Source organism: Hakea prostrata, chromosome 3, assembly GCF_041222555.1.
Source record: "Hakea prostrata isolate BN-2017 chromosome 3, UWA_Hpros_2, whole genome shotgun sequence".
NCBI classification, from domain to species: domain Eukaryota; kingdom Viridiplantae; phylum Streptophyta; class Magnoliopsida; order Proteales; family Proteaceae; genus Hakea; species Hakea prostrata.
The window spans coordinates 61845876-61870993 of record NC_142602.1 but is presented as its reverse complement, the minus strand read 5'-3'; the positions used below and the strand labels follow the sequence as shown (position 1 = coordinate 61870993).

Below are 25118 nucleotides of genomic sequence, written 5' to 3'. Positions count from 1 at the left end.
TTTTCTTCTTCAAAGATGATGGGATTAATGCATATCTTAAAAGATCAACAAAATCCTTTGCTTCACCCTCTAGCAACTGTAGTGACTTTATATATATGTTGAGTGGTGTCAAGGGTTGGGCCATGGATTCAGATACAAACAAGTTAAGTGACAGAAACAAGTAAAATGACTAAAGGTGTACTCTTGCAATGGTTGAAATATTAGGCTTGTTAAGGTATTTGAGTTATACCTAACTTATGTTGTAATATAGGCCATCAAATCGGTTACAAATACAATAATAAATGGGCCTTCTGGAGGAGTCCAATTAATCATAAAGCCTAGTGTTGTCTGTAAATACTAGTTGGATGCAACGCTTTGGGTATTCCAAGCTAGATACTCATAGTGTAATACTTTAAGCAATCTTGTGATTAAACCTTACCCTAATAGTAGATTCCTTAAGGGCCTGTTTGGTTACATGAATTCAAAGATTTCAAATCTCTGGATTCACAAATGGGAGATTTATACCCGTTTGGTTGTGTGAATATTGGATTCATGAAATCTAGGGATTCACCTTTTTACACTGAAAACGTGAATTTGTAGATTTATGGGTATAAGGTGGAATCCAGAGATTTCATCTCTACTCTAAAAACGTTACACATTTGAACCATGACTCCATAAATATTTTTTTAGGATGAATCTATAGATTTTATTCCAAAGATTCAAGCTAACCAAATAGTTAATTTTATGAACAATGACTTCATAGATTTCAAATCTATAAATTTGAAATCTCTAGATTTTTGAAATCTTCAGACTCAACTAACCAAATAGGCCCTAAATAAGTCTCGTGAAATTTGACAAATCCATAAATCATTTGATATCAAATGATCCATCTCCACAAATACAAGGATCCAAAAGAGCCACATGTAATTCCATGTAATTCATTTTTCGTTGGTTCCTCTTAATATTTTGGTTTAGTAATGTTAAGGATATTTCTAGAAATTCAGCTCAAATGCTAGCTGCCACTAGTCCTTAGGCTTAAGCGACTAGGGTTTTCTCTCATAAGCATGCGGCTAGTGAACCCTAGTTGCCACAAACTCTAAAGCACATGAAGGTGACAAAGACTCTACCTTATCCATAACTGCACATGAAGGTGACAGAGACACTACCTAGTCTACCTTATCCAAAGCAGTATTTGAAGTTGATCATAACTCTAGTGAAACCCTGGACAATATTTTGTGTAACCTCATACTCTTATCCAATACTTCAAGTAAATGCAAACTATACAAGACTTATAATGCAAGGACCCTACAAGATCACAACTACCACAATCCTAGATGACTAAAGAACAAAGACTTTGGTCCTACAAATTCTCTATAAATAGCATGTAACACTCCATTTGAACATAGTGGAAATCCCTCAAACTCTCCCATGGACATGGATTATATAATTCAACCGAACCACATAAATCCTACTGTTATCTCTCTCCCTCTCTTCCCTTCTCAAACTGAAACGCATGTTTCTAATAAATACCATTTTCTTTAATCACTAATGTTTCGGGTTCCTTTATGTATTCTATATATTCTCAACTAAATGATAATGAAAAATTACTGAACTCATTAAGTTCAGTCATGCATTCTCAATTCATCATAGTCTCATCTATTTTTAGTTTAGCATGGTCCCAAGTATTCCTAAATTATGAGAATTAAACTATTCTTCTTCGAAGACCAATGAGTTCTGAATAAGCTTTGTCTGTGGAACTACATAGATGGATTCAATCTCGGAGTACCCATGGAGAATGTAGCAAGGAAGGATTATGATCAGATTTCCAGTCTCGCAGCTTTTCTCATGTGGCAGATCTGGGCATCGAGGAATGAGCTCATATTTAATAACAAAGTTATTTCCCCGGTGGAGGCCATTGACAGTGCAGTGTGACAGTTTGGGGATTTCTTTGAAGCTAATAACCTCCAATCAGAGATTTAGTGTTGCATCAGAGGGAGAGAAAGTCAGATTGGAAACCTCCAACTCGCGGCTGGGTAAAACTAAACTTAGATGCTGCAATGAAAGGAAGTAGAGGCAGTTGTGGGTTGGGCTTTATAATCAAAAATGCAGATGGGCAATGTGTAAAGGCTGTTTCAAAACCAGCCCAGGCCCAATTCGTCTTAGAAGCCGAAGCCCTAGCACTGAGAGATGGTATGCTTTATACTCTGGGGGAAGGTTATGATATGGTGATTTTAGAATCAGACTGTGCTGATTTGATCAATGCGGTGAATGACCATGAAACACAAGGTCCAAGTAACAGACTTTCAATTTTAGATGATATCTACTATTTAAAGTCTAAATTTATCAATTGTAAAGCCCAACACATTTATAGGGAAAGCAACTCGTGTACAGACACCCTATCCCGGAAGGCGCTATCTTTGACGAGTGAAATAGTATGGCCTATTTCCACTCCTTGGATCCTCTCAATGATTGAGTTGGACTCCTCGGCTATAACTCGTTGTTCTCTTGATTGAATGAAGTTTATTAGCAAAAAATAAGTTTTGCAAGCACTTGTACGTAGATAGACTATCTCACCTTTTTTTTTTTTTTTTTTAATAATTGAATCTGGGTCTAATCTGAACTGAACTATTGACCCAACGTCATTGGGTCGTTCAATGAATCAAACCAGTCGATTTGTTGCTTAGGTCTGATTCGGCGATGGGTTCCGCAAGGTTGTTGGTTCCATTCGAACAAAAAATCTGAATTGGATTTGGACTTCCATTACCTATTTTCTAACAACTTTAATTTGATAATTTATTCTGGAACAAATTAAGAATATTTTTTTTTAGAAATAATTGGTAAGGTTTATATTAAGGAGTAAATACTATTACATATACTCACAAGGAGTGTTGAATTTATGACCTCTTCACTAAGAGGTACCAATCATTATTGACTGAACAACCCTTCTATGGTAAAATGAAAAATATTTTATTTGAATGACATCAAACTAAAATCCAGACCTTTGATAATTCCATTTTGAAGGTAATTCTCATTAGATCCATAATCTGAGAAAGTTAAATTATTGTTATTAAGTTACCTCATGTGTCCTTCAATCCAAGTAAAAGCACATCATGTAAAAAGAAAATGCACTAAAGGTTGTTGCACAGTGTTGTTAACTACAACCAATCATAAAAAATAAATAAATCAATTTGAATGGATGGGCTTGCAGATCCTCTGGGACATCCAGTGCGTCGGTGCATACAGCTGTTAGATGCGTTGCCTATGATATTAAGGTTGGTTGCTTTGACACCATGGGTGGGGCATCTAGTGGCCTGATGCACGGACACACTAGATGCCCAGGTGCAGCCATAGATGATGAATATAGTCTGTATTATTGTGAAGATGAATGGTAACACTGCAGCAGAAAATGAAATCAATACCCATGGCGTGTTGAAATAATTGTGCTTCAAATTCGCCATCCATTGGTGCCATGTTTTAATGTAATAGTGCTCCAAATCCTTGGTGATACCAGAGAAACAAGGAAACTTCACCTGAACATGTTTGCAGACATCATTGAATAAGGCCACCACATCTTTTGTGTTGCCCAGGTTGCTTATAATGATTCCTTCCCTCTCCAGCAACTCAGCATCACCATTATTTTGGATCAGGTCTTCCATGAAGAACGTGTAAGATGTGAAATAATCATTACAATCTTGACTACGCTCAAAATGCAATTAGGTTTCCGAAGACCAGTTCAGCGTTGTGACAGATCATGATAGTCGGAATCGTTAATATATATTCCATTTTCCATGTCGAACCCTATATCAAGCTAGTAGATATACCTTGGGACTTGGGAGAGTCAGAAGGTCCCTTACTGTGAAACTTAACACCGGCATTCTTAAGATCCAAGACAAAAGAAGAGATCAGTGGAAAGAACTTCTCGCCGCTTCTTATCATCCTCATCAGAGACGAAGAAACTGGAATCAGTCGTAAAAAGATCGAGTAAATGTTTTGCTGATCCGGACTCGGCAGCAGCTGTGGCAATGCTTTCATAGGTTCAGCAGTTGGGTCATGGAGATTGGAGACCATATGCAAAATGCTGTAGAAACTCCACGTAGATCTGATCATAGAAGATGTTGCTGTAACGAATATTGATCAAAGATTAGGCCATACAAATGCTCAAGAACAAGGGAGATATTCTCTAGCTTGATCAGATCATACAAAATTTCCCAGCACCATTAAGTGTTTGATAAGAAGGTATCCTTATCGTCTAATATCATATTTTGTAGGAGCTCAAGTATAAAGCAACCATCCATCACCATCGTCATAACAAACGCATTTTTTTCGAAACCAATGATCTCTAAGTAGCATTTGCGAGCCTTTTCTTCTAATTTGTTCACAGCAGTAACACCAACTTCTAAGGTCTACCTGGAATAAGGTCTTCTATTTAGAAGACGGTTCAAGTAACAAGTTTCCATGGTCTGAAAGTGATTCACATTATAATTCAAAGGGCCAATTGAGACTGACTGAGGTGTATAGGCTTCTGGGTTTAGATTATGAATCTGCTTTGGAACTCGGTATGTGCCATAATCGGATTGCACTGAACTTCACCAGCAACTTGTTTTCGCCAGTGTTCAGTTATGTATTTCTACGTTTTTACCAGAATCACAGGAAGATGAACTTGCAACATTGGTCATTAATGAGTAAAGCACCTACAGCTTTTCTCAATTTGCTTTCAGATGCAATATTGGATAAATGAAGCGCCCGTGGCCTAATGGATAAGGCGTCTGACTTCTAATCAGGCGATTGTGGGTTCGAGTCCCACCGGGCGTGTGAGGAGTTTATTTTTTGTGTCCGATCATTTTCAGTCGGTTCAGTATGAACAGCTAGTCATGTTGTATGTATGCGTGCAAAATCTCCCCAATTTGTGACCTACCATACGATCTGTTATAAAAATAGGCAAATGTTCCTCGCCATTATGAATAGCAAATGTATGTTCCAATCATTGTAGGTATAATGGTAGATGCCCGAGACCAAGTTATTATTATCTCTTTTTCTGCCTTCGTATTGAGTTTCTCAATTTTTACTAATAAATGATTAGCCACAAAAGGATTTTTTTTTTTTAGTGAACGTGTCACAGTTAACTTCTCCCCCTTTTTTTCTTTTCTTTTGTAAAGACGAAGAAAGATATTCCATTTTCTCTACTATTTTATTTAGTACGGCGACGAAGAATCAAAAACTTGCAGAACCTTAAGGAAAATTTAGAATCGGTTAAGAATAGAAAGACTTTGAGTCGGTTTAGTATGAACAGATATATTGTAGAAGTTTGAAGAAACAGCTTTGACGGTCTTTTTGTCTATATAAAGGAAGCCTAGTCATGTTGTATGTATGCGTGTGAAAATTAGAAAAAAGAGAAGAAAGAGAGTTAGTGGGAGGAGAAAAGGAGAGAAAGAGAGTAAGAAAAGAAAGGTGTTGAAACACCTTGTTGTGTTAAAATCATACACCTTAGCAAAATGTGTATGACAGGGAGAGATAAGAGAGAGAAGTGAAAAGAGTAGAGTGGAGAGAAAAGTGTTGTAGCACAGTTTTTGTAAGAATTCCTTTTTTAAATTAGAAAAGTGTTTTTGTAGTGTTTTCTAAACTCCTTCTTGTGAGAGAATCACATACAACTGTTTTTGTGGGTGGTTATACCATCACCTTGCTGCGCCAACACGTGGTATCAAAGCCCTGTTCGATTCTAGTTGATCGGAAGCATCAACTTGATACGGGATGGCGAATATGATCCAGCCTCAGATTCCTAAATTATCAAAATCCAATTATGATAATTGGAGCATTCAGATGAAGGTACTGCTCGGATCTCAAGATCTATGGGAGATTGTCGATGAAGGCTATACAGAACCAGCTGCAGAAGTAGTCTCCGATGCATAGAAAAGTACATTGAAGGATTTAAGAAAGAAAGATAAGAAAGCTCTATTTCTCATTTATCAAGGTGTTGGCGTCGGTGTTCGAGAAGATTTCAAATGCCAACTCAGCAAAGCAGGCATGGGATATTCTGCAGAAATCCTATCAAGGCGTGGATAAAGCAAAAAAGGTACGCCTTCAAGCTCTAAGAGCTGAATTTGAAACTCTTAGAATGAATACATCTGAGTCTATTGCTGATTACTTTAGTCGAGTTCAGACTATTAGTAATCAAATGAAGAGAAATGGAGAAATATTAGATGATGTCCGAATTATGGAAAAGATCCTTAGATCCCTTGTTCTAAAATTTGAAAATATTGTGGTGGCGATTAAGGAATCTAAGGATCCATCTACAATCTCTATTGATGAGCTTATGGGTTCTCTCCAAGCTCACGAGCAAAGGATAAATAGAAATAAAAATCCTGGTGGAATTCTGGATCAAGCTCTACAGAGTAAATTATCCATGAAAGATGAAGGTTCAAGTAGCAGAAGTCAAGGACGAGGACGAGGAAATCGTGGACGAGAAACATTCTGAGGCAGCAACTATAGCAATTATGGTGGACGCGGAGGATGGAGAGAACAAAATAATTATGATCGAGGACGATCCAATATAAGAGGTCAATGTTGGAGATCAAGAGGACGTGGCTCTTATTCTCAAAGAAATGAAAGATCCCAATATCAATGCTATAATTGCAAGAGGTATGGTCATCTCAACTATGAGTGCCAAGAAAAGCTTGAACCAAAGATTGAAGAAAAGACTCACATTGCTAAAGAAGTGGCGAATGATCAATCCACAGTGTTGCTAACCTATAGAGGAGATGGAAAAGAACAGGAGCATACCTAGTTCCTTGACACCGGCGCAAGTAATCACATGTGCGGCATCAAGGAGTATTTTACAGAATTGAACGAGACAGTTCAAGGAGAAGTCATGTTTGGTGATTCATCTAAGATTCCAGTCAAAGGAAAAGGCAAGATAATGATCCAGGCGAAGAATGGAGACCACAAGTTTATCACAGATGTCTATTATGTTCCAAGACTACAAAGCAACATAATAAGTCTTGGACAACTCCTAGAAAAGGGGTATGATATCCATCTCCAGAATTTCACACTCACTATTATGAACAAGGTTGGAGATTTGATTGCAAGAGTAAAGATGTCTAAGAATAGGCTATTTACTTTGGACATCAAAGAAGAAAAGGTAAAGTGCCTAAATTCCATCATCAAGAATGACTCATGGTTATGGCATTTGCAGTTTGGGCATCTTAGCTTCAGCGGATTAAAATTACTATGGAAGTCAAAGATGGTGAATGGTTTATCAAATATTGATTATCCAGATTAAATTTGTGAAGGATGTATTCGTGCAAAGTCACACAGAAAAAGCTTTAAAGTTGGAAAGTCAAGAAGAGCAACAAAGCCATTGCAGCTAATTCACAGTGATGTAGTTGGACCACTTGAGGTTGCATCACTTGGAGGTCACAGGTACTTTATTACTTTTATTGATGATTTTAGCCCTAGTATTTGGGTATATTTCATTAAAGAAAAATCAGATGCTTTAGACAAATTTAAAGAGTTTAAAGCACTGGTTGAAAAACAAAGTGGCTATCATATCAAGACTCTCAGATCAGATAGAGGAGGTGAGTATACTTCAAGATTATTTGAAAATTTTTGCAAAGAGAATGGTATCTTGCACCAGCTCACAGCTGCTTATACTCCACAACAAAATGGAATCGCAGAACGGAAGAATCGCACAATTCTTGATATGGTGAGAAGCATCTTGAAAGGTAAGAATCTACCTAAAGTCTTTTGGGCTGAAGCTGTAGCATGTGCTGTCTATCTACTCAATAGATGCCTAACTAAAAGTGTCAAGTTCAAGACACCTTTTGAAGCATGGACTGGGTACAAACCCAGTGTTAGTCATTTCAAAATTTTTGGAAGCATTGCATATGTACATGTGCCAGAGCAAAAAAGGAGAAAGCTAGATGATAGAGGAGAAAAGCATATTTTCATAGGCTATGATGCAAGAACAAAAGGCTATAGACTCTACAACCCAATTAGCAAGAAAGTTGTAATCTCAAGAGATGTTGATTTCGATGAAGTAGATAATTGGAAGTGGACAGTAGAAGAAAAGAATGTCAAAGGAACATCTTCGGAAGATGAAGAAGCTCTTCAAGAACAAGCACCGACACAAAATGAAGATCCAGGTCAGACTCCTCCGCTAAGTCCAGTTCCAATAACTCCAAGCAGCAACAGCTCCTCAACAGAAGCTCCTACAAGAACATATATCTACAACACTTCTAAACCAATACAAATGGTAGATGATTTTACATTGTTTTGCCTTTTAGCAGAATGTGATCCAATCACATATAAAGAAGCTGCTTGTGAAAAGAAATGGCAAAAAGCCATCAATGAAGAAATAGAAGCAATCAAGAAAAATGATACGTGGGAGCTCACTGATTTGCCAGAAGGACACAAGATAATTGGAGTAAAGTGGGTGTATAAGACGAAGACAAATCAAGAAGGAAATTAAAGTTGAGAAATACAAGGCAAGATTTGTTGCAAAAGGCTACAAGCAACAACAATGTATTGATTATGATGAAGTATTTGCACAAGTTGCAAGGATTGACACCATCAGACTTCTGATTGCTTTGGTAGCTCAGAACAAGTGGAGAATCTATCAGATGGATGTAAAGTCAGCTTTTCTCAATGGATACTTAGAAGAAGAAGTATACATTGAGCAACCCCAAGGATATCTGAAGAAAGGCCAAGAAGATAAAGTATACAAGCTAAAGAAAGCATTGTATGGCTTAAAGCAAGCACCAAGGTCTTGGAACATGAGGATTGATGCATATATCCAACAGAACGGCTTCATAAAGAGTCCATATGAACACACCTTATATACAAAGATAAATGGAGATGGAGATATCATGTTCATTTGTCTCTATGTGGATGACATGATTTTCACAGGCAATTATCTAGGTATGTTCGAAGACTTTAAGAAAGCCATGACATGAGAATTTCAAATGACAGATATTGGACAAATGTCATATTTTCTTGGAATAGAGGTTACCCAAGCAGATGAAGGAATCTTCATTTCACAAAAGAAGTATGTAGAACAAGTACTCAAGAAGTTCAAGATGGATCGTTGCAAGGCAATAGAAACACCAACAGATACAAATGTGAAGCTGAGACATGATTCAGAAGAAGAGCCTGTCAATCCTACTTTTTACAGAAACCTGATTGGAAGTTTAAGGTACTTAACTTTCACAAGACAAGACATCATGTATATAGTAGGTGTCGTGAGCAGATACATGGAAGAACCAAAGCAATGTCACTTCATCGCAGCAAAGAGGATTCTAAGGTACATAAGAGGTACAACTTCTTCTCAAGGTCTGTTCTATACTCAAATCAAATAATCCAATTCTAGTTGGCTACACCGACAGTGATTATTGGGGAGACCTAGATACAAGAAAAAGTACATCAGGGTATGTGTTTCTTATTGGATCTGCAGCAGTTTCATGGTCATCAAAGAAGCAATCAATTGTGGTGCTTTCATCATGTGAAGCAGAATATATTGCAGCAGCATTATGTACATGCCAAGCAATATGGTTGAGGAATCTTATGCAAGAGATGCATCATCCACAAAAGGATCCTACAACCATATACATTGACAATAAGTCAGCGCTCTCTCTCGCGAAGAATCCAGATATTTTTACAAAGCCACTCAAGACTGAAGTGTTCAAGAGATTAAAAGCACAACTTGGCATGACAAGTCGGGTTTGAGGGGGAGTGTTGAAGTCAAACACCGACTTGGGCAAGTCAGCAAATTCAGGAAAGAACCAGATTGTTGAAGAAGAGTGTAGAAGATGCAGAGGCGGTTGAAGAGGCGGCTGAAGATAAAGACGGTTAAGAAACTTGTAGAACCTTAAGGAAAATTCAGAGTCAGTTAAGAATAGAAAGACTTTGAGTTGGTTCAGTATGAACAGATATATTGTAGAAGTTTGAAGAAATAGCTATGACGGTCTTTATGTCTATATAAAGGAAGCCTAGTCATGTTGTATGTATGCGTGTGAAAATTAGAAAAGAGAGAAGAAAGAGAGTTAGTGGGAGGAGAGAAGGAGAGAAAGAGAGTAAGAAAAGAAAGGTGTGGAAACACCTTGTTGTGTTAAAATCATACACCTTAGCGGAACGTGTATGAGAGGGAGAGATAAGAGAGAGAAGTGAAAAGAGTAGAGTGGAGAGAAAGAAAAGTGTTGTAGCACGGTTTTTGTAAGAATTCCTTTTTTAAATTAGAAAAGTGTTTTTGTACTGTTTTCTAAATCTCCTTCTTGTGAGAGAATCATATACAACTATTTTTGTGAGTGGTTATACCATCACCTTGCTGCACCAGTAGCTTTCAGATGCAATATTGATGAATGAAGCGCCCGTGGCCTAATGGATAAGGCGTCTGACTTCTAATCAGGCGATTGTGGGTTCGAGTCCCATCGGGCGTGTGAGGATCTTAATTTTGTGTCCGATCATTTCCTTCTTCCTAAGCCACCTTTTAACTGTTTGATTACCTTAACTTTGTAGAATGAAATTTGTGAATTCATTATTAAAAACTATTTGGTTATTTAGATCCATAAATTTTAAAACATTGTATATTTAAAAAAAAAAATTGACTTTTTTAGTCTCATCCTAATTGTTGCTGCACAATCTGTTCGTCCCTTCAGCCAGTTGAACCTGCAAGAATGAGCTCGACCGTGGAGGTCGAGTTTTCACCTCCGACGATCTAGTTAGGAATCCGATTAAGGAAGACAAGAAAGTAACGAACAATAATAATATGAATAGTGATAGTTCTATTCAGCGTACCTTTCTTTAGTGTTGTCATACCTTTTTATAGTTTTTCTATGTAAGAGTTTAATTGAGATTCGAACATTAGTTAGTCGGCAATATGAATCTTAGTGATTGAATCCTACTCGAATACAAATAGTTAGATTCCAATTTGAACACTGTTTTCTTGGCCACAAGTCTTCTTAGAATACGTCTTACTATTTCGCTGGTCGGTTCATCTTGACTCGGCCTGTTCGGTTTAAGCCTGTTCGGTTTGGCCGAACTGTTTTGGATTTTTACCGAACCGGTTCGGTTGATTCATTTCTCCTTTATCATAAGGCCCCTAGTCTTTGGAATCCGGTCTTCAGGCTGTTCGGATTGTAGAGACTTTAAGCACGACCTCACGTTGTGAAGTTTAGAAATCCGACCAACATAACGTTTACATTTGGAAACTGACTTGAGCCAGGCTTTATTGCTGACGTCATCCTACACTGTACTGCGCCGTAAAATGGGCAACGACGGCGCACTACTTTTCTGCACGTCCTCCTTTAACGACATGTGGCACCATATGATAAAGGAGAAATGAATCAGCCCGAACCAGTTCGGTAAAAAACCGAACAAGCCGAGTCAAGATGAACCGACCAGCGGAATAGTAAGGCGTATTCTACGAAGACTTGTGGCCAAGAAAACAGTGTTCAAATTGGAATCTAACTATTCGTATTTGAGTAGGATTCAATCAATAAGATTCATATTGCCGACTAACTAATGTTCGAGTCCCAATTAAACTCTTACATAGAAAAACTATAAAAAGGTATGACAACACCAGAGAAAGGTATGCTGAATAAAACTATTGCTATTTGTATTATTATTGTTCGTTACTTTCTTGTCTTCCTTAATCGGATTCCTAACTAGATCGTCGGAGGTGAAAACTCGACCTCCACGGTCGAGCTCATTCTTGCAGGTTCAACCGGCTGAAGGGATGAACGGAATTGTGCAGCAACACTAATTTATATGAGTTGTAACCCATAAGAACTTGTTTGGCTTTTGTCATTGATTGTTGTTATTTTTGTCATTTGAATCACAAAAGGTTGAGTTTTCGCAATGTTGAAGGCAATTTTTCACAGTACTATCGTTTGAACTTGGTGTTTTACCATGTGCTCACGCTCACTTGATCAAATAAATCTGCAATGACTTGAGTCTTAAGTTGTGTGCTGAGACCAAACTCCCATCCTTGACCTTTTTCTTCTTTTTACTACAAGAAACTCAATGTAATGTCAAAACATCATGGATAGCCATAGAGTTCTCCACTTATTTTCTTACCAAAGTTTAGAAACAAAAAATGAATTAAAAAATCATACAATTAAGAAACATACAAAGAACAAGAAAACAAGTAGATATTAAGATCATATCATTACTCATATCCAAAGATTCACTTAATCACACTCATACAAAGATCTCAACTCAATCCCAGATTTGCTGCAACTCATGAGATACTTTACAAGAACAGAGATCGAGGTACTCAAATGAGATTATTTAAAAAAAAAAAAAAGAAAGAAGAGAAGATCCAATTCTAGATCCACAATAAGAAATTCACTGGGTTTTAATTTGTACTTTCAAACTCCATCTTTGTGACATGTTTTGTCTTTCTACTACAAAGAAGCTGTGTAATGTCAAGACATGTATCATTTCACAACCATTCTCTAGCCATACTCCAAAAAAAAAATGCTAATTAATGTTGTTGGATGCAAATTAAAAATTATAAATGCATTTTAGCATGAAAAACTATTCTCCCTTTTCTACAAGCACTTTAAATAGATATGAGCTCCAGATCATCACAATGGGATATGCCAATATGGCATCACCAAAATTACCATATTTCTCAGATGTTTGTATGGTTCACTGACATAACCTCATACTTTTTGTTGTTCCATTGGCCTAAAATGAAGGTGTTGTCATTGTTGGCAACTTAAGTGGGCTTTGATATGGAAATTAGATTTGAAAGAAAGAATCCAATTCAAATAAAAAAAAAACTCAAGAATCCCGTTTTTTAGGGTCTCTAGAGAAAGAATCCAATTCAAATAAAGAAAACTCAAGAATCCAGTTTTTGAGGGTCTCTGTCCAGCGTTGATCAACCCTTTCATCGGATGGTCATACAGTGTCCGATTGAGCCAATTTTTGGAGGAGAGCTTCACGACTCCTTGATCTTCAAATCCAACGGTGGGATTGTTCATTGGATATCTCTAAGTTAGTCCGATTTGTACGTCAAAACACTCCTTGTTTAAGTCAGATAGGAACTCTGAGTTTGATTCAAACTCTGAGTCCAGTTTTGATCAACCTCTTCATCGGATGGTCATCCAGTGTCCGATTGAGCCGATTTTTGGAGGAGAGCTTCACGACTTCTTGATCTTCAAATCCAACGGTGGGATTGTTCATTGGAGATCTAGAAGTTAGTCCGATTTGTACATTAAAACACTCCTTGTTTAAGTCATATAGGAACTCTGAGTTTGATTCAAACTCTGAGTTAAATTAATCTATAAAAGGAGAGCAAACTCCAGCAAAAGGAAGGACGTTTTGAGGAGCTTGGGAATAGCGTGGAGGTCGAACCAGAAGACGTTGGTTGGCTATGGAGATCTGAAGCATGGGAATAAGAAGTCTTTTGTTTTGCTGAACAAGAAAGAAAGTCAAAGGGAAGAAAGAAGAAGCAGCAGAAGAAAAGAAGGGAACACGGTTGTATGGCTTTTTTAAAGAGAGAAAACTGAAAAAGATTGAAAAGAGAAAAAAAAAAGGAGTTGGAGAAAAAGAGAAACAAGTATTGTTACCATGCATCTTACACAAGTTGAGGTAACCCGTATTCACAAGTGATTGTCTATTATTTTCTAGGTTATGTTTAGTGATGAAGAATCTAGCTCATGAATGTAATTTGGGGAACTTGAATTATTGGTTTACATTGTGACCTAGCAAGTTGGAGCTTGTCTAGGGGGTTGGGGTTGGTGCCCTTGTCTGAATTGCATTTTAGACTATAACAGGGATTGGTGTTCCTGGACTGTTGTAGCAGTCAAAATATCTAAGAGTGTATTAAGTAATATACGAAACCCTAGGTTGGGTATTATTCCGTGGATGTAGACAATTTGGCCGAACCACGTAAACTCTGGTGCATTGCGTTTTTGTTTATTTTTCTTTGTTGCACATATTGGAGTGCCTTGATTGCAGAGTGGTGGTACACTGTCTGGTAGACCCAACCACATTGTGGTGAATTTTTGAAGACACTGATTCACCCCCCCTCTCAGTGTCAATCTGGGAATAACACTTTTATATACACATAATATATATATATATATATATAGACAGGATTCTTGATTATAAAATAACAATTCATTGTTCAATTAAACAAGTTTCGGGGAAAACTAGATCCATCGCCACTGAGAACACAGACCTCCAACATTATGAGCTTCTTTTCCTCGTTGTAATCCAAGAATTCTTTGGCATCAATCTTGTTGTTCAGTAGATACCTTTCACAGCCATTCTCCGACGGACATCAAGGCCAAGAAGTGTCTCAAGTGCTATTGTGAGCCTTTTCGAGAGGTCTGGGAGATGTTCTTGTCAAATGCATTAACTAGCTGCTTCAAAGGACTTGATACTTTTTCAGCTGGAGTCTTGACCTTCTTCTTCTTCTTCTTACTTCAAGACCCTGGGAGAGCATCTGATGCTGCCCTAGTATGACTTGTGGACCTTTGATCAATTGGGGTTGGTTGAGTAGTTCCATCATCACCGGCCCCTAATGTCATATCCACCAAGTTTACATCCTCCGTGTGTACGTCAACTGGGTGTGCCTCATCCTGACTGATGGCAATTTCATTGCCGAACCATGCCAACATCTCATTTATGGATTGGTTGGACTAGGTTGTCCTTTCAATACTTCTCTTCGGTTTCTGCACAAATGTAATACATGTGGGTTACTAAAAATATATTTTCAAAAACATTAGAATGCAAATGATGAAAAAGTTATCGAAAAAAAAAAAAATACAATGTTCATACCTGAAATCCAGCCCATAGGTGTTCTGGAAACATGAATCTCAGGTATTCACAACCAATACCAAACGCCATATGGCGAGAAGCTAATCATGCTAGTGTACGAAATCTGGTTACGCAAAATAAACTCCTCTCAAGAATGTAACTATATCTAATCTATTGAGGAAGATTGACAATTGAGTAAAAGATATTGACATTCAACATATTAAAGAAGTAAGCCCAATCATAGATTTGTGATTTATGCTTATCCTGTACGGTTGGGTAAGAAATGCTAGCAATTAACTTGGCCTTATCTAATTAAAGCAATCAATTCCTCTGGTAGGCAGGTCATTTGGACAAGCCATTTTTTTTTGGGTAAATGACAAGCCACTGTCACTCAATAAGATATCGATTTTATGTTGGAAGAAAACCCAGATGAAGGGATACAGATCCGAAACCAGTCTTGAAGCTAATGGATATGCAAGAACAGGGTCTAAAGATTTAACAGAACTAAATCATTTGACTCAATATGACTTAAAAGAATACAAGTACTATTTTTAGCATAACCAAGACCAAGGAAAACAGATCCGAAACCAGTGTTGAAGCTAATGTTCATGCAAGAACAAGGTCCAAAGATTTTGACAAAACCAAATCATTTGACTCAAATTTTACACACATTAGTTAACTAAACTTAATTCCAAATCATTAACCCAAAACAACACATGATGATCAACATCAACATACAGCTTGTTTAGATAAAACAAGTTGCTGCACAGACATGAAATTTGTCAATAAGAAATTTTCTTGCTTCTTTTGCAAAGAATGATTTTTGTTTTCCTTTTTAAACAAGATGAGGAGCAAACAATCTCAATGGCCATAAAAACTTCTCTAGCATTATAACCCTCTGCATTAATTACACAGAGCCACCTCTGCATGTTACATCAAACCCTCTACAAATATATTGCGGTTGTAATCAAATTCTTAACAAAAATGAAACAGACCATTTTCCAATCACAGAGCATCTACAAGCTCTAGCTAACCTTTCATCAAACACCTGTAATGCAACAATAACAAGTAACAACCAAGTACGATGCATGAGCTCAAAGAGGGACAGCATTCCTCTTATGAAATAAATGATGATCATGCATGACAAGTTAATCATTTATCTCCCAAGGGACATCATCTGGAGAAGTTCTAAAGAGGAGAACATTTCATGGGTCAGATAGTTTGTAAATTAGGGTATAAGTGTTAATTTCTCTATTTATTTTATATGAACTAATGAATAATGCCTATTTTCTGAACCATAATGAATATAAATAAGTAAATAATAAGATATATATTAGTAGAGAAAGAAGAAAACCATTTTACAAATTTTCTTTTTTTGACTTTTACATTCTTGACTAAGCCATGCATGATTTGGCAGACTAACCCATCAAGTTGTATGGTTTAATGGGGAGGAGAAAAAGAAAATAAGGAAGGATACGATGCGGATGAGACACCTAAAACCATACACCATCTTCAGCCACTACATTCACTCACTACACTTGAAGTTTAACTCAAGAACAAAGCCATGAGCTTCCTTATATATATATATATATATATATATATATATATATATATATATATATATATATATATATATATATACCAACTTATTTCATGTTGACTGGGATTAAACCTATCTTGGTTCTAATCTTACATTTATTTGTTTCTTCGAATAACTATTTAGAAACACAAAAGTAAAAGCGATGGATTAGTTGAGATGATGATTGATAGAGAGATTCTCCATAGATGGACAGTTCAAGAGATAAATGTAAAATGAAAGGAAAACGAAGGTTCTTAAGTTGATCATAAGAGATAAGACTGTTTTGATTTTCTGTTTCACTTGTATTGAATCTTTATTTTAACCTACGCCCACGTCTCTCCCTTTGTCTGTTACAAAAAAATTTCAATTTCCTTGGATAAATGGATTGGTAATTTTGTGCTTTCATGGTGCTGTGACTTGTGATCTTTTGAATGGGCATATTCTTTTGTATTGATATTATAATTTTCAATTTCTTTAGATAAATGAATTGGTATATTCTTTTCAATTTTCAATTGATTCATGCTGATTTATGAAATTCATATGCTTATTCTTTGGCTTTTTGTACAAGATCTCAATAACAAAATCTTATTAAATGTTGTCAAAGGTACAACTACAACCCCTCTTTTCTGTTAGTTGAACTCTTTAGGTTGTGTTCTTTTCTTTTACTATTGTAAAATATATAATTCTCTTGTCAAAAATTTTTGCAGCTTTTAAGCCCTAAAAACTTATAAATAAGACTAAATATACAAAGAAAATGAAAGAGTGGGAATGAAGTTGGTACATGCATTGCAGCCGATGTGAACGATGACAAAAAATTTTGTATCATGCACCAAGTTTCAACTAAGATCGTGGAAGACAACAACACTCACAGTGCTTTTTATTTCATGGGTAGTAAAGATTTTGCCTTCTTCTTGGACAAGATATTTAGATCATTTCTCATGATAGGTGAAAGGGTAGGAATGTCCCACCCTCTACACATGCCCTAGTTCACAATTGATGAGAATGTCCTTCCTATTGGAGCTGCAATCAATGTTTAAAGTATCCCACAATACCATACGATACTAGCCAATAAGTATCTTTATTTGATCCAACTGATACGATACATCTTGATACGTCTCTCCATTAAATTACACTAAAATACATTAACCAGAGCAATACAATACTCGATCCGGGACGATACGTCTCTAAAATCACCCGACCGATACGATACTCGATACCGATACTTTAAACCTTGGTTGCAATACATGTGTCGTCTGCACATTTGTACTGAAATAAAAGTGTAAACAATGTATTTTTCTTAGAGGCATTTATGCAGTATTTGTAGAAATTTTAGTTGTTTATAAACATTTGATGTATACAAAGATTTTTTTATATAAATAAATTTTTAATTAATATGTTTGGAATATTGTAATTAATCTATTTATAATATTTCAGGGATTAAGGAAAAAGAAAAATGTACAAGACAAGGAAAAAAATTAGTATTTTTTAGTGATATTATTCAAATACCCACAAAAATTAAAAATGATCATTAGAAGTAAGAGTGAAAAAGTCTCTATTTATAATATAAATGCCTCAAAAATAATTTTTGCAGTTGAAATTAACAATAACATAAAATCTTTAGAGGCATTTTGCAAATGCAATAAAAGACTTTTGGTAACATTTTACAAATGCAACTAAAAAAGTGTGTCTAAAACATTAAAAATAGAGGCATTTGTTAAACTGCCTCTAAAATGCTAGGTCTTTTGTGACACGACCTATAGCTGCATTTATGCGGCATTTATAGAAAATGCCTCTAAAAGTATTAGAGGCATTTTTGTAAACTACAAAGGCATTTGTCAAAAGCCTCTAAAGCCCTATTTTCTTGTAGTGATATATCTACCGATGAAAACACGTTGGAGCAAGTTAAAAAAATGAATAAACAACGGCTACATATTGGATGTTTCAAAAAGACATATAGCATGAAAAAAATTTCTCAAAGTGGATTTTAATACACATGCCAGCTGCAGCTGGCTGTTAAACACTAAAAATATCCTTGAATTGATGTGAATCCAACAAGGGATCCGAAGAACAGATAAGCCTGTTGGGTAGGGACACTTAAAATATCAATATCCAGCAAAACAAAACACAGCAACGGACTGCTGCATCATAACCTGTAATTGTTCATATTACCCTTGTATTTCTGATATAGATCCTTCAAGTCCTTTGCCTCTGAATCATATCCTCTATAGTTTGCTTCAAATTGTTCAATGTCAGCCCCAGTGACTTGCAAGTGATGAAAATGACTACTTTTTACGTAACGCACCTAGAAAATCCCGAGGGTAATAACTTAACCAGATCCTGTTGCTTCTTATTAACAAATAAATATGTTGCTACCTCATTCTATTTGATTTTTCGGCAAATTGCACTGGTACCCCAAAATGGAGGCCTTAAAGCACTGATACCCACTTTATGTTTAAAAAGCACAGAAACCCCAAAATTGGATTTTCATTAAATATATTTGTCAAATTTATCACTAAAAACAATTAAATCACTGTTTATTTTACAAAAATATCCTATAATAAACAACGTCTGAAAGGTTTTCAGTGACAAATTGGACAAATATATCCAATGAAAATCTAATTTTGGGGTCTTTGTGCTTTTTAAACATAAAGTGGGGAGTCAGTGCTTTAAGGCCTCCATTTTGGGATGCCAATGCAATTTGCTCCTGATTTTTTGCTCAACTGCCTCAATACAAGAAAGAGAAGGAGTTCAACTTATCTTCAAAACATTACAAGGTAGGTAAATCCTTTAGGTATCAAGAACAGGGTTCTGTTAAAAGCCATGAATTAGGGTTAGAGTGACATGTTTTTGGGTGATGGAGAGAGAAAGAGAGACTCAATTTTACATGGTTCAATTGATCTCTGCAATTTACCTCTGATTGTAGTACAGATTACATATTTATAGTTATAAGAGTCCTACTCAACATTAATTTTGGACTCCAAATCTAAAGTTTGAATTACTTAAAATATCTATTTGTGTTTGGTATAAACTATGTCTCTTGTGTGTTTGAGTGCACACAACTCTGATATTAATCCACTTATGGATAAGATGTAATCTATTGGAGTCTCTCAATTAGTTGAGTTTGAGTCTGGTTCTTGAAGTCTTGCATGCATAGAGGTAGTTGAGTTTGAGTGGAGTTCTTAAAGCCTTGCACGCATGGAATAGTGGTTGCCCTACGGCTAGGGTTGCTTGTGATTTTTCTTCTTTTGCCCTCATACTGCAAAAGACCGTTATTATCCTTAACAAGTTCATATGCCAAATCCGGGGCGTTTTTTCCTCTTTTGCATGAATTCACAATCTTGCAAAGGGGAAGGTTTTTTGTTTAAGAGAAAGGCCAAGGATCAATGACATTCATGGTGAATAGAGTTAGAAATCCTTTGGAAAGGGAAGTTGTGATGTTAGGGCTTGTTATCGGGGGTGGATGTGTAAGAAAAAAGGGTGGAGGTCATTTTTCATCTTTTATAATTTCCACCTCAATCTTTTATAATTTCCACCTCACTTATTCCGTGCTTAGCATTGAACCGTCTTCCCTTTTATCTATTGTCTTCTTCATTTTGATCTTGTCTCTTAATGGGATGCTTAGTATATAACCTTAGAAAGGAAGGGAGGGGAAGGGGAAGGGGGGCGGGGAACGGAAAAGAAATAAAAGGGTTTTGTGGTAAAGTTGAAATGTGAGTCTCATAATAAATGAAATAATATCTCTTTCATTCTCCTTCTTTTACCATAAAGTTCCACTTATAAATATAAGACTTTTAAAAAGATGGGGTGAAAATTTTTGTTATGCCACATAAGCAAACAATTCCCTCAAATCATGAAGGATTGTCTTTCTGTTACCCCACAAGTCCGTGCCAGTTCCCCGTCAAAGAGAACAATGTACTCCCTTGACTGTTTTGAACCACATAGTTGGGGGTGCGACCCACATGGGGCCCATTGAAATTTTTACTTTTAATTTTTTTAAATATTTTTTGGTGGGTCCACCCCCTGTTATGTGGTTTAAACTATCAATGGAGCACAATGAGGGGGAGGTGATCTAGACTCTTACACTCCCCCCCCCTCCCCCAATCCAAACAAATAAACCTAAACTATGACATCCAGTGGAAAAGTATACTTTTTCCCACTCCCTTTTTCATATTCCATTTTATTTCATCAAGCAAAAAATTTTATTAAATTTATTCGGGTTTTACGTCAATCAGTTGTGTAGGGAGAGGAAATAGGAAGGTATATTGGGAATAGGAGAGGAAATGCCTGGTTTGATAGCTCTCCAAGTATATATTTATGCTTCGAGAATCACCAACTAGAAGTAGAAATACATTTTTAGGCATTTGATAAAACTTATTTCTAGAAGTATAAAAGTTGAAAATTGTAGTAAAATTGACAAATTTGCCATTATTATGTTTAGAGTGTTAAATTCAATAAATACTCTGAAAACTGTCTCACTTAAGCCAAGCCATACCCCATTTTGCTCCAAAAAATAGCAACATCAAAAGTGTTTCTCAAAGCAAATTTTTTTCATAAATTTCAATTTATGTTGCAAAAATAATGCAAAAAGAAACGATTTATCAAATGGATTCAAAAAACTGTTTTTGGACTATCAAAATGGTCTTAGGGCCTGTTTGGTTACTTGAGTCTATAGATTTCAAAAATTTAGAGATTTCAAATCTCCAGATTCAAATCTCTAGAGTCATGGTTCGAAAATTAACCTGTTTGGTTAGTTTGAATTTTTGGAATGAAATTTATAGATTTATCCTAAAAAAATATTTATTGAATTATGGTTCAAATCTTTAACGCTTTGATAGTATGGGTGAAATCTCGGTTTCCCTCTACCCATAAATCTCGATTCCGTTTTGTGTAAAATGTGAATTCACACAACCAAACGGTAAAAATCTCCCATTTGTGAATCCGGGTTTGAATCTCGGTTCGCGTACCACGGCCCTTAAGGAATTTAATGAGTAAAAGGGGGAGAGAGTAATGAATTCATTTTTTTTTTTTTTTTTTGGTCTGAGGTTCATTCTGGCCCGCACCTCGATTACATCCTCAGATGGGGCTTTGTCATCCGCAAGGATCACCACTGAAAAGCAAGGTTCGATATGTCGACTCGTGTCTCCGTGTCGGACCCTGGCGACAGGCGACACGGGCGACATATTGCCGAAAGTCGACCGACTTTTGGTTGGGGTTTGATGAAAAATCGAACCCCTGTTTCAATGGGTATTTTAGGTCATTTTGACCTGAAATTTGACGTGCAGCCTAATTTGAGGCCAATAAACACATTGAGAGTGTTATTTTGACCTAAAACATCACCTAACCTAAAGTTTATAATTAGCACATGTCCAGGCTATATGGGGCAAAACTGGAAGTTTGGAAAATTCATATAAACTAATGTAAATATGCAAAGAGAACACAAATACACAATTAGTAAAGATATGTGCTAAAGTTTACAATTCATTATACAATTATGTTGAGTATGGCTCATGCTTCACATATTGTTGCCGACGGACACGGGGTCCCGCTCCGTTATATATGGCGAATGTAGCGATATACCGCCGATTTTATATCGCCGACACAGGGCGATATGTCACCGATATTTGGTATATATTGTGTCACTAGGGGGCGACAAGCTGGGGGGAGTCGTGTCGCCCCCAGCGACATGGCGACATATCGCCCTATGTCGCCGACACAGTGAACCATGCTGAAAAGTATAGATCTTACCACTTTACCAATCAAGTTTTTTTTTTTTTTTTCTTTTTTTTAATTCGAATTAAAATTTTATCAATAAGTTTGTATCCATTGACATTCTGTTGACTTACCTTTTCTAATACAAATTTTGGTTTTCAGAATTTATTGATCATGTCTTTTTCAAAATTTTGAGTGTTTTAAATTCTACCACGTTCTCTATATTTATTTATATTTATTGATGACTTCTTCTCGTTAACCAACTTTAGTTATTAAAATAAGGGTAATTTTCATCTGGACCCCTTGAGGTTTGATCCAGGTCACTTTTAGTCCAGTTTAAGTTTTCTTTTGCATATGGCTCCCCTGTGGTTTCAAGAAATGATTAAATAAGGACAAACTTAACAGAAATCGTTATTTTAATACTTTTTGTGACGAAAATACCCTTGTTTTTTTTTTCAATAGGTTACTTTCTTTTATTCAATCTACCAAAACAAAAAAACAATTAAAAAAAGAAAACTCAAACAAATCAATCGAAAATCAACCAAAAATGAGATACCAAGGGTTTGTCTTCAGATTCAGGAACGATGCTCAGATCAAAAACAACTCTAGTCCACATAAGCTTCATCACCAAACCAGTAACTTCAAAAATAAAATCCTGAGAAATTAAAACAATGAAGAAAGCAAGAAAAACCGAGGTAATCTTAACCTTAGCGAAGAAAAATCTCAAAACGATGAGGTAAAGCAAAATCTCAAAACGATGAGGTAAAGCAAAATCCAAAAGAGGGAAAATATTCATCCCAACAGAAAGAAACTTCTTCAAAATCAAAAGCTTTGTTAAGGATAGTGGAGAATCGTGGAGCAGAAGAATGGTGAAGATGGGAGAGAAGAGAGATCAATCGATTTGGTCCCATCGTGAATCAACAGCCTGGTAAACATAATACACTGTTTTCGAACTTGATATCCCAGAATCGGTCCATCTTCCTCTTCTTAAATTTGATAGTTTTGCAGGACTTTGAAACGTAATGCCGCAAAGCCTTTGCAAAGAATCTGATCTTGAAATCTCAAACCCTAAACCTTTGCAACGTAATGCCGCAAAACCTTTGTGAAGAATCTGATCTTGAAATCTCAAACCCTAAACCTTTGCTAAGAACTTGCCGCCATTGCTCCCAAATCTAATTTAAAAACTGAAAAAAGGATTCAGGAGGATATTCAAAACCTGAGGATTGAAAATCAAGACGTCAATACCGAAAAATGAAGAGCCAAATGAAGTAAATTGTTGACGTTTCGCCTTCATTTTGAGATATTGGAGAGGGTGGGGCTTCCCATCTTCAACCTGCGTTTGGAGATGGAGTTATTTGCTAAAGTTTTTTTTTTTTAATTGTTTTTTGTTTTGGTAGATTGAAGAAAAGAAAGAAGTTTATTAAAAGAATAATAATAAAACTGTTATAAAATAAAGAGAAAATATATTAGATACAAAGAAGAAAGACAAGATGAGTTCAATCGGAACTGATTCATTCAGTTGAGTGCATTACATATTTATAGTAGAAGGAGCATCTACTCTGATATGGAAATACAATATATGATTCTTGCACACAATAAGATATTCTTGATATGGAAACATAGATTGTCGCCCAAGATTGAAGGTGCATAGAATGGAAATATTGACTGCCAATATTGTGTAATGAGATGGTTGTGATCTTCACCAATATTGCATCCTGAGGTAATTGAGATCTTCAATTGGAAGTACAATCTCTTTGGGGTAATGGACATCCATAATAAATATTATTTATAACACTCCCCCTTGGATGTCCATCAATAGATAATGTACCTCGTTAAAACCTTACTAAGAAAAACCCTGTGGGAAAAATCTTAGTGAAGGAAAAAGAGTATACATATCTAAATAATACGTATTAGTAGCTGCCTCATTAAAAACCTTACCAGGAAACCCGTGGGACAAAACCTTGGTTAAGGGAAAGAGTGCAGACGTATTTTACTCCTCCGATGATAACATCATTGAGTATCTTTGAATACGTACATTCCATTATCATATACCAACTTCTCAACATTTGAAGTAGGCAACGCCTCAATAAATAAACCTGTCAAGTTATCACTTGAACGAATTCAATGAACATATATTTCACCATTTCATTGAAAATCAAGAGTGAAGAAGAATTTCGGTGAAATATGCTTCGTTCTATCTTCTTTGATGTATCATCCCTTCAATTGAGCTTTGCATGCAGCATAATCTTCATATAATATTGTTGAAATTCCTTCTTCTAGTAGAAGATTGCATGCTTCATGAATGTGTTGTATCATTGATCTTAACCAAATATAAAATAGCTAACATTCACTTGAAAATAAATAGCATGTTTGAGATCTAGTTTTATGTAGATCATATAAATATCCTGCATTTGCAAAATTAGTAAGTTGATATCCACATTCATAAAATTAATATCATGTCAATAATTTCTCGAATATACTGAAATATATGTTTTATAACATTTCAGTGTCTTCGTATTGGAGAATAAATAAATCTTGTTAATACACTTATAGAAAATGCTACATCCGATTGTGTATTATCAGCAAGATACATTAATGCCCCAATAGCACTAAGATATGGTACTTCAGGACCAAGAAATTCTTTACTGTTTTCTTGGGGTCGAAATGAATCTTTCTATATATTGAGCGATCTCACAACCATTGGGGTACTCAATGGATGTATTTTATCTAGATAAAATCTCTTCAAAATATTCTCTATATAAGTTGATTGATGAACAAATATTTCATTCGTCAAATGCTCAATTTACAAATCAAGACAAATCATTGTCTTTCCAAGATTTTCATTTCAACTTTCTTAAAATAATCTATTGCTTTTGAAAACTCTTCAGGAGTTTCGATGATATTTAAATCATCATCATATATACTTACTAAAATTAGATCCATATCCTTTAATAAAGGCACAATAATAAATTGGATCATTTTTATGCTTTTCATTTAGTAAATATACACTAAGGAGATTACCATATATGCCTTGATAATCTTTGAAGCCTTATTGAGCAAACTTCCTAGGAATTTTTATATGCTTCAGTCA

The 25118-nt window shown here is 35.9% G+C and overlaps 2 non-coding genes across 2 annotated transcripts; both read left to right on the top strand.

The window, feature by feature from the left end:
• Nucleotides 1-4718: 4718 nt before the first annotated feature.
• On the top strand, nt 4719-4791 carry TRNAR-UCU (transfer RNA arginine (anticodon UCU)). Its single transcript has one exon. It is a non-coding gene; the product is annotated as a tRNA-Arg (tRNA).
• A 5542-nt stretch (nt 4792-10333) lies between these two features.
• Nucleotides 10334-10406, top strand: TRNAR-UCU (transfer RNA arginine (anticodon UCU)). Its single transcript has one exon. It is a non-coding gene; the product is annotated as a tRNA-Arg (tRNA).
• Nucleotides 10407-25118: the final 14712 nt, after the last annotated feature.